An 8,527-nucleotide genomic window follows, 5' to 3' on the forward strand; every position below is an offset into this window, starting at 1 on the left:
TTGGGAGTAGTTTGTTGTTAATTAGGATGTTTAAACAATAGATATGAAAATAGCACCTTGAAAAATGAGACAGTACACTGGAGGATTCGAGTTTTCCGGGTAGTTGATGTTTCTGAACAGATAACAGTAAAGTAGACAAAAAAAAAAATAGGGAGAGGGAGAGCTAAAAAAAAAATAGAATCTTTCTCATGTGTTTTCAGGGCTTGTTCACATCAATTGCGGTGCGTTCCAGAGCTGACCCTTTTTTGTTATTGTCAAATAAAACAGAAACAAAAAACAAGTGAGGGCTTGTTCACACCAATTGCAGTGTGTTCCAGAGCGGTAGCTACTGGAATGCACCTCAATCGCTCACAAAACATCTCCCTGTGTTCTATGGCGGGAGGGGACGTGACGGTGCATTGAAGTCAATGGCACCGCAGCCACGCCCCCCGTCTGCAGTGTGATCGGACGCATGGCAAAACATTGCCTGCGTTCCGTTCCACTGCAAACTCTATTTTTTGTTGTAATAAGTGGGTGCACTGAAAGACCCGGAGGGACGGCCAGAGCCTGCACTAGTGCACAAGCAGCTCAAGCGGCTGCCTGAGGGCACCGGGGGGAAGGAGGTATCACCTGGGCAGCAGACGGCCAAAGATTAGCTAGAGCAGTGTTATGGTTCTGTGTGCTGTAATGCCATGAGGTTTTTAGGCTGCACTGTGTGTTGTAGCTGTGAACCCTGTCATGTCCCGTCTCTGGAGCATCTCACAGTAAATCCTCCCGACCACTGGATGTACTGTCAGAGGATCGTTCATCAGGTGTCTGAAAACTGTCTCTTGCTCCGAGCTGCAGGTATGGGGAAAGGGGGGGAGAGCGAGAGAGTGTGTGTATGAGGGCTTGTTCACACCACTTTTAGAGCGTTCCACCATAATCGCATGGATCGCATCCCGGACAGCTCCCTGCCTTCTGGGGTGGGAGAGGGCGTGGTGGTGCATTCAAGTCAGTGGCACCACAGCCACGCCTCCAGTGTGATTGCCCGCACTAGAAGGCATGGCGCATCAATGCCTGCGTTCTGGTCCAGTGCAATCTCAAAAAATGCTGCATGCACTATTTTTTGCGATCGCACTGGACCGGAACGCAAGCATTGATGTGCCACGTGTTCTGGTGCAGGCGATCACACTGCGGGTGGGGGGATTTTATTACATTGTAATATATAATTAGATTACTATACAAGTCAACATATTGCAGAATCAGTGGAAGCCCTGAGCTTGTTTTCCTGCTCTCAGGTGGCCTTTGCGGGTTCTCAGGTGACCAGTGCAGGCTTTTTGGTGGCCAGTTGGCCAGTATGGGCATTGTAAGTTCCAAGGGGGTGGGGGCCCGAAAAAAAATCTTGCACCAGGACCCTTTGTTCCTTAGGTCCGCCACTGGCCTCCGGTGTTCTGATGTCCAACGACGATCTCCAACGACGTCACTTCCGGCCGGTTCCCAGCAGCGCCGATCCGGTGGCGGAGGAGGCCAGACGCCAGCATCATCAGGTAAGAGAAGCTGGGAGGGAGGTGCAGGGAAAGGGACCCTGACCAGCCCACCTGAGACCCTGCAGAGCCCACCATAGGGAGTCTCCGATGGGCTGTGCATGATCTATGGTGTGCTCTGCAGGGTCACTCTCAGGTGGACTGTGTGGCATCTCAGATATGTGCGGGGTCTCAGGTGGGCTCTGCGGGGTCTCAGGTGGGCCCTGAGACCAGTTGTCAGGGACCAGAGCACTTCCAGGTGGCGCTGGAACCAGGTCCTGCAGTTCCTGTGCTCACCTGCAGGTGTCTCCAGGCAACCAGGAGCTGTCAGGTACCAGACCACCACTGGTTGGTGCTGGAACCTGCAATTCCGGTGCTCACCTGCGGGTGTCTCCCAGCAATCAGTCTCCACCTGGTGCTGGCCTGGGAGGGTATTTAGTCCCTCCTCACAGTGAGGCTGGTGCCTCAGTATTGTTGCCATGCCTGAATCCTGTTGCCTCTTTGGACCTTAACCCCTGACTCCTTCCCCTGATGTCTCCTGATCCGTAGCTCACCAGGTTCACTAGCCCCGTTATCGTCTGTGTGTGATCTTGCTGTTTGTATTAAGTTTGGCTATTTTATGTTACTGGTGGGTGTTGGTGGGGTTGCTTGTGTTTATATGATTCTGGTATATCTATTAAACTATAAGTTCATAAGCATTATCTGGTGTGGTCACGTATTTGGTCCTCCCGCATAGATACCTGCATGCGGTGTGGGGACACTCGTGCACGGTATTTTGACACCAGTGCGTTACTAAGCCCAGAGTCCAGTGCGTTACTAAGCCCAGAGTCCAGTGCGTTACTAAGCCCAGAGTCCAGTGCGTTACTAAGCCCAGAGTCCAGTGCGTTACTAAGCCCAGAGTTCAGTGCGTTACTAAGCCCAGAGTCCAGTGCGTTACTAAGCCCAGAGTCCAATTCATGTACTGTTCTGCATTGCTGTATAACATATTGCTGGGATTTGTAGTCCCCCTTCAGCCGGTGAATTTCTGCATTAGAGTGTAAGCTCCTCTGTACAGAGACTGATGTGGCTGGCTTGGTGTTCTCTGTACAGTACTGTGCTATGTGAGAGCTATATAAATGTATAATAATAGTGTCAGACTGTGGGGGGTACATTAGAGTTTAAGCTCCTCTGTAAGGAGACTGATGTGACTGGCTCAGTGTTCTCTGTACAGCACTGCAGTATATGTCAGAGCTATATTAATGTGTAATAATAATAGTAGTGTGAGACTGTGGGGGGACATTGTAATGTAAGCTCCTCTGGTGCAGAGACCACCGGGGGGTTTGGGGGGCCAGTTTATTTCTTAGGTCTAACACAGTTTTTGCTGTTGGTAATAAGTGCAGTACAGCACTTGGTACGGTCCCGGCCCACCTCCACTATAACTTGGTACCTGCCTGTACATGCAGGAAGTGGGGTTTTCAGGAGGAGGAGCTTTGGCCTGTAGCGGGCTTTACCAAAGAGTGATCAGGGAGTGGAGCAGAGTCGCTTGAGTGGTAAGGTAAGTGTTTTAGCAACCTGATGATGGGGGGCCCACACACAGCCTGCATAGAGCCCGCAGCCCACCTGGGAGCCCACACAGCCCACTTAGCCCACCTGGGAGCCTGTACAGGCTTAGATGTGCTAGTGGATAGATGAGGTGCAGTTAGTGTTAGTGAAAAGGGAGTGTGGTTAGTGTTAGTGGTAAGTGAGGGTAGGGGAGGGGAGCCTAGGCCTAAAGCTGTGTAAGGGGCCCAGAAGTTTCTGATGGCAGACCTGGTCGCATCAACTGAAGGGCAGGTAGTATCTTGTCGCTTTAGACTCATCTGACTCATTTGTCGATTCATAGTCTTCCTCGTCTGAGAAGTAGCCTCGGACATGAGCAGAATGTACGTGCACTCTCTTGGGCATTGAATTCTATTTGAAATGTGACTTTGTATTCTTGTCTGCCAGAAGAGCTTCTTCTTCCTGGATTTCTCTCAACAATTCTGGATAGGCAGGGCTATGTTTGGGACTTTTTAGGAGGATCCTCAACACAATGGGGTAGTTGGGTCGAGCACCTGGTAAGATTTCATCCAGTCGAGCAGTGGCGTCGCTACAGGGGGCAAGGGAGGGGCCCCCGCTAGGTTCTTCCTTGCCCCCTCCCCCCCGCTAACAGTGGCAGTGGTGGATCGGGGTGACCCTGCTGCTTCACTCCGACTCTGCTGCTTGTGCGGTGCGTCCAGCCCAGTCAGAGCGGCGTAGGGAGAGACCGTTTTTTCTCAGGGGGGAGTGCTGGAAATTGCCCAGTTCCCCCCTCCCCTGAGAAAATAGTATCTCCCTCCGCCGCTCTGACTGGGCTGGCCGCATCGCACAAGCAGCAGGGACCCCTCCCCCAATGTTAGTGTAAGGACTTGCTTTAAATGATGCCTCTTAATCCGATCATCTCCTTTCCTGTAGTTTTCAGCTGTCCCTCAGCGCTGGTGCGGGTCGCCGATCCAGCCAGGGCCGGTGCTAGCACAAGGCAACATGGGCACTTGACTGAGGCTGCCAGGGAACAGGGGCGGAAAATTCTGCTGGGCAGTGACAGTCGCCGGCATAAGTCCGGCCGTCCGATCGAGCCCCAGTGTAGGCTGCCGCTGCGGGCGGCATCTGAAGGACGAGTCCCCGCCGGCCGCAGCGGCGCTGACCTGTGCAGTCTCACTGTCTCAGACAGTTCAACTTACTTGTCGGGCCAGGGCAGCGTTATGGGGAAGCCAGAAGAGCGCCACTGAGCCGTCCTCTGGGCTACGTCCTACGTCAGTGAGTGACGTAAGTGGCCCCGCCCCTGGTTCCCCTGGCCGCTCAGCCGCATGTGAAGGAGGAAGGGCTTCAGGAGGCGGAGTAACGGGCGGACCTGGCGCACCAGCAGGCAGTGCGGCGTCATCCTGGAGGCGACGGCGACCTGTTGAGGGACTCGGGAGCCGCCTGGTGCACAGATTTGGAACTTGGAACCGAGGGAGGAGGCGTTTTCGGTTCACCCTCTCATGGTGACCCACCACAGACCAGACACATCGGAGGAATCTGCATTGCGCAGTATAATCATTATACAGCGCAATGGAGAATACCACCAGCTATAGAGGACTACAAATCCCAGCAATAGTACATTATATACAACGCAATGCAGAATACCAGCAGTTACAGAGGACGTGCGTGCCGGCGGCAAAATGCACCTTCGCCTGAGTTGGCAAAAATCCTTGCACCGGCCCTGGATCCAGCACTCATTCCTCTTTCCTCCTCTTCTCTGATGTTCCATGGAGTGTGTGCGGGTGCACGCTTCTTAATATACTTACCTTGTGTCTCTCCTCCTCTCCTGGCCAAACATACTATATGTTGCTCCTTGAGTCGCCACTGCAGTCGAGTATTATCAACTGCTTGAGGATCTATTCCTTTCTTGAGGACAATCTGTCGTAGGATATTGTTCACTTGAGTCACATAGTCAGTTTCTCTCCTCTGAGTTAACAAGTGTGTTCAAACTTGTACATTCGATCAGAGAATTTCTCCACCCGTCCAAAAGCAGCACGTAATGCTTCTATGCAGCGCAGTCTTGTTTGCCTAACTTTAGATTGTGGATTATCTCTTCGGCAGGTCCTCTCAGACTTTCAATTATTCTGTTTCTTTTGTACCCAGGAATGTCCCACTCCTCGTGTGCTTGTTCTACCCAGGAATCAAAATCTTCTCCATATGGGATGGGTACCTTCCCTGAATAGAATCGTAGTTTCCGGTACCCATAATGAGGAAACAGTATTGGATTTTTCACTGAGTTTTCGGCAAGCTTTCTTATGTCCATGAAGAAAGAAGCAAGTAAACAATTTGGAACTGACATAGAGGAGGCATTCACTTCCATTACATTAGACAGAGTTTCACTTGACCCTTCTGTGATGTCTGCTGAGACTTTGAGAGGAAGTATCTGTGCCTTAGTATCAGAAGTGACCAGAATCCTGTCTCCCTAGAAGCAATTGGGGATTCTCTTCTTCCATTCTAACAGTGCATAGATAGGAGAGTTTTCTTGATCCATCTTCGTATCTATCATGAACACTTTCTGGTCAGGTGCTAGTAATGGTACTGCTTGATGGATTTGTTCTTCTGTCCTGCTGTTCTCAGGGATGTCTATGACTATACTGAGCCCAAATTGGCCATTTGTGTTCTTCACACCACTTGGTGGCTGTGTCTGGATTCATGTTACTGACTTGGCTCATTGGTGCAGTCATTTTCTTGCGAGGAGGATCAGAGAATATCCTGTATGAGCCCCCGAATGTAGCGCTTACCCCCCGAAGGAGTAAGCCAAAATGTACTGCCCAAACAGGATCCACAGCACACAAACACACCTTAGAGAGTTTTGCAAACAGTTTTACTAAGCAAAGTATAATACATATAATACAGTTATTCTTCACTTAATGACCTACCTGTGTGGCGACCGCTCGTACTTACGACCAGCTCCCCGATGGTACGTGCAGGAAGTAAGTGGCGGCAGCAGCAGTGCAGCGTCTCACCGTCTTCAAGTTGCATACAGTACTTACACTGTACAGTACTCCGCTCTCTGCTACTATTCTCGGTAAGCACTGTATATACAGATTTACAGTACACTGTACAGTATGGTACTAATACAGTAGAGTAGTGATAGGCCGAACACACCTGAGTTCGGTTCGAGTTCGAACTTTAGAACATGGAAAAAGTTTGAATGCGAACTCAATGAAAGTCTATGGGAGACATTTATCAATGGAAAAAAACACTTTTTAAAAAATACAGTTTTAAAGGAGCAGTGATCTTAACATTGCTTAAAGTGAAACAATAAAAATGAAAAATTCCTTTAAATATTGTGCTTAAGGGGGTCCCATTAAACTGCCTGTAAAATGGCGCATATGTACGATGTATAGAACTTGCTATGTCAAAAAGTGACATTTATAAAGAAAAAAATTACATTTATAAGGAAAAAGAAAGTGTGCGGTTCCCCCTCCCAAACAATACCAGACTTTTAGGTCTGGTAGGAAAGTTAGGAGTAATCCCATTAAAAATAAAATAGTGGGTTTCCCCCCAAAAGTCATACCAAACCCTTTATGTTTGGAAGAAATTTGAGGAGGGACCCCATGTTACAATGTAAAAAAAAAAAGTGTGTGGGGTCCCCCCCCTATTCATACTAGGCCCTTAGGGTCTGATAGGAATTTTAAGGAGGAACCCCACCCCCAAAAATGGGGGGGAAAGATGTGGGGTCCCCCTAAAATTCCAACCATACCCTTGATCCGAGCACAGGCCTGGCAGGGCAGGAAAAGGGGGGGGCGAGCAAGTGCCCTCCCTACCATACCAGGCCACATGCCCTCGGCACTGGGAGGCTGCTTTTCCAGGGTCTCCTCCGGAAAAGCACCTTGTCCCCATGGCGATGGGGACAAGGGCCTCTTCCCCACAAGCCCTGGGGCATTGGTTGTGGGGGCAGAGGGGCTTATTTACATCAGGGTACCCCTTTAATATAGGGGCATCCAGATGCGCCACCCCTTGTGAATGAGTAAGAAGTACTTGTCCCATTCAATAAAGGGTTAAAATAAATTGTAAATAAAAACACAAGACTTTTGATAAAATCCTTTAATTGAAAAAAAAACAACAAGAAGACATGTTTTTGACAAGTCTTTTATTTAAAAAAAAAAATCCAGAAAATTGATCCACCGACGTAATCCTCGGGTCTATCACAACATCCAGTGTTGTCCACGACAAAAACGGCTACTCAATGAAAAAAACAAAAAAAATCAAACATCTGGACCATCTCTACAGTAGAGTACTGTACACAGTAGTACTGCATGTGCATGGCTGTGTGCTGACCACACATTCCAGCCACCCTAGGCCTTGTTGGCTATCCAGCCCAGGATATATCTCAGGCCCAGGCAGTAGTGTGACAACATACAATACTGTATAGAGCTAGACCTGTTTATAAAGCATAGCAATTAAGCAGAAGTGGTGTGAGATCTGGGTACTTATTCTGTATTGTACTTTATTGTGCACCCAATAGCACAAGATGTCGACAAAAAGGAGAAGCAGGACTTCACCAGGAGAAAGCACCAAGAAACAAAGGAAGGCTATTGATCTTGAGAAGAAAATGAAGATCATAAACGACTATGAAGCTGGAAAAAAGTTAAAGCGATAGCACGTGACTTGGAGCTGGCACATTCAACCATTTCAACAATCTTGAAGGATAAAGATAAAGGGAAGGGGGCGTGGCCAGCTACCGATGTGAGAAGACATGTTCGCCTGGAGCTCCATCCTAGACCCGCTAAAATAAGGCCTTTAGCAGCCCTTACCTAACCACACAATGAAGAAAAAGAAATCGAAGTCTGGAAAAAAATCCTTGACTTCCCAGAAGATGCAGCTCCCCTCCTCGATCAAGGGATATTTTGAGCACTCCGATCAGCCGGAGGGTGCTCTTTGAGGCAAGATGGCGCCGGACACGAGTGCCGCTCCGGCGCACATGCCGTCATCCCCGGAGTCTCCGTTGAGTGACTTTGCACCAGACTCTCCCTGATCTGGCTCCGCGGGGACGCAGGTCTCGACTCCCTATCGGGCCCGGAAGACTGTACTGCCTCATTGGCATGACACAGAGCTGTCTGACAAGTTAAGTGACTGGCCCATCCGTGAGGCTGCTCCAGAATGGTCTCCCTCTAGCTTGCCACATAAAGCAGGCCCCGTCCAGCAATCGGAGCCCCACTCACCTGCTCCACCACCCCAGTCGGAGGATATGGAACACAGACGTATAGATCAAAGTGGGGAGGCCGATTCCCACCTATCATGGGAACATCCTCCTGATGCCTATACAAGGCCGCAACGTACGCCCAGATCCAGGGACTCTAGTAAGGGTCGCAACCGCCACCCAGGCATTTCGGTGACCACACCTCCCATAACTCCAGATGCAACAGGGAATGGGTTGCCTAATCATGCACAGACTCCCCATGAACGTAAATCAGCCCAAACTTCTGCTGTACTTTCATCCTCAGAAGCAGAGGACGAAGAATATACATCATGGCGGTTAT

Source organism: Nanorana parkeri, unplaced genomic scaffold, assembly GCF_000935625.1.
Source record: "Nanorana parkeri isolate BGI_ZX_2015 unplaced genomic scaffold, ASM93562v1 scaffold736, whole genome shotgun sequence".
NCBI lineage: Eukaryota > Metazoa > Chordata > Amphibia > Anura > Dicroglossidae > Nanorana > Nanorana parkeri.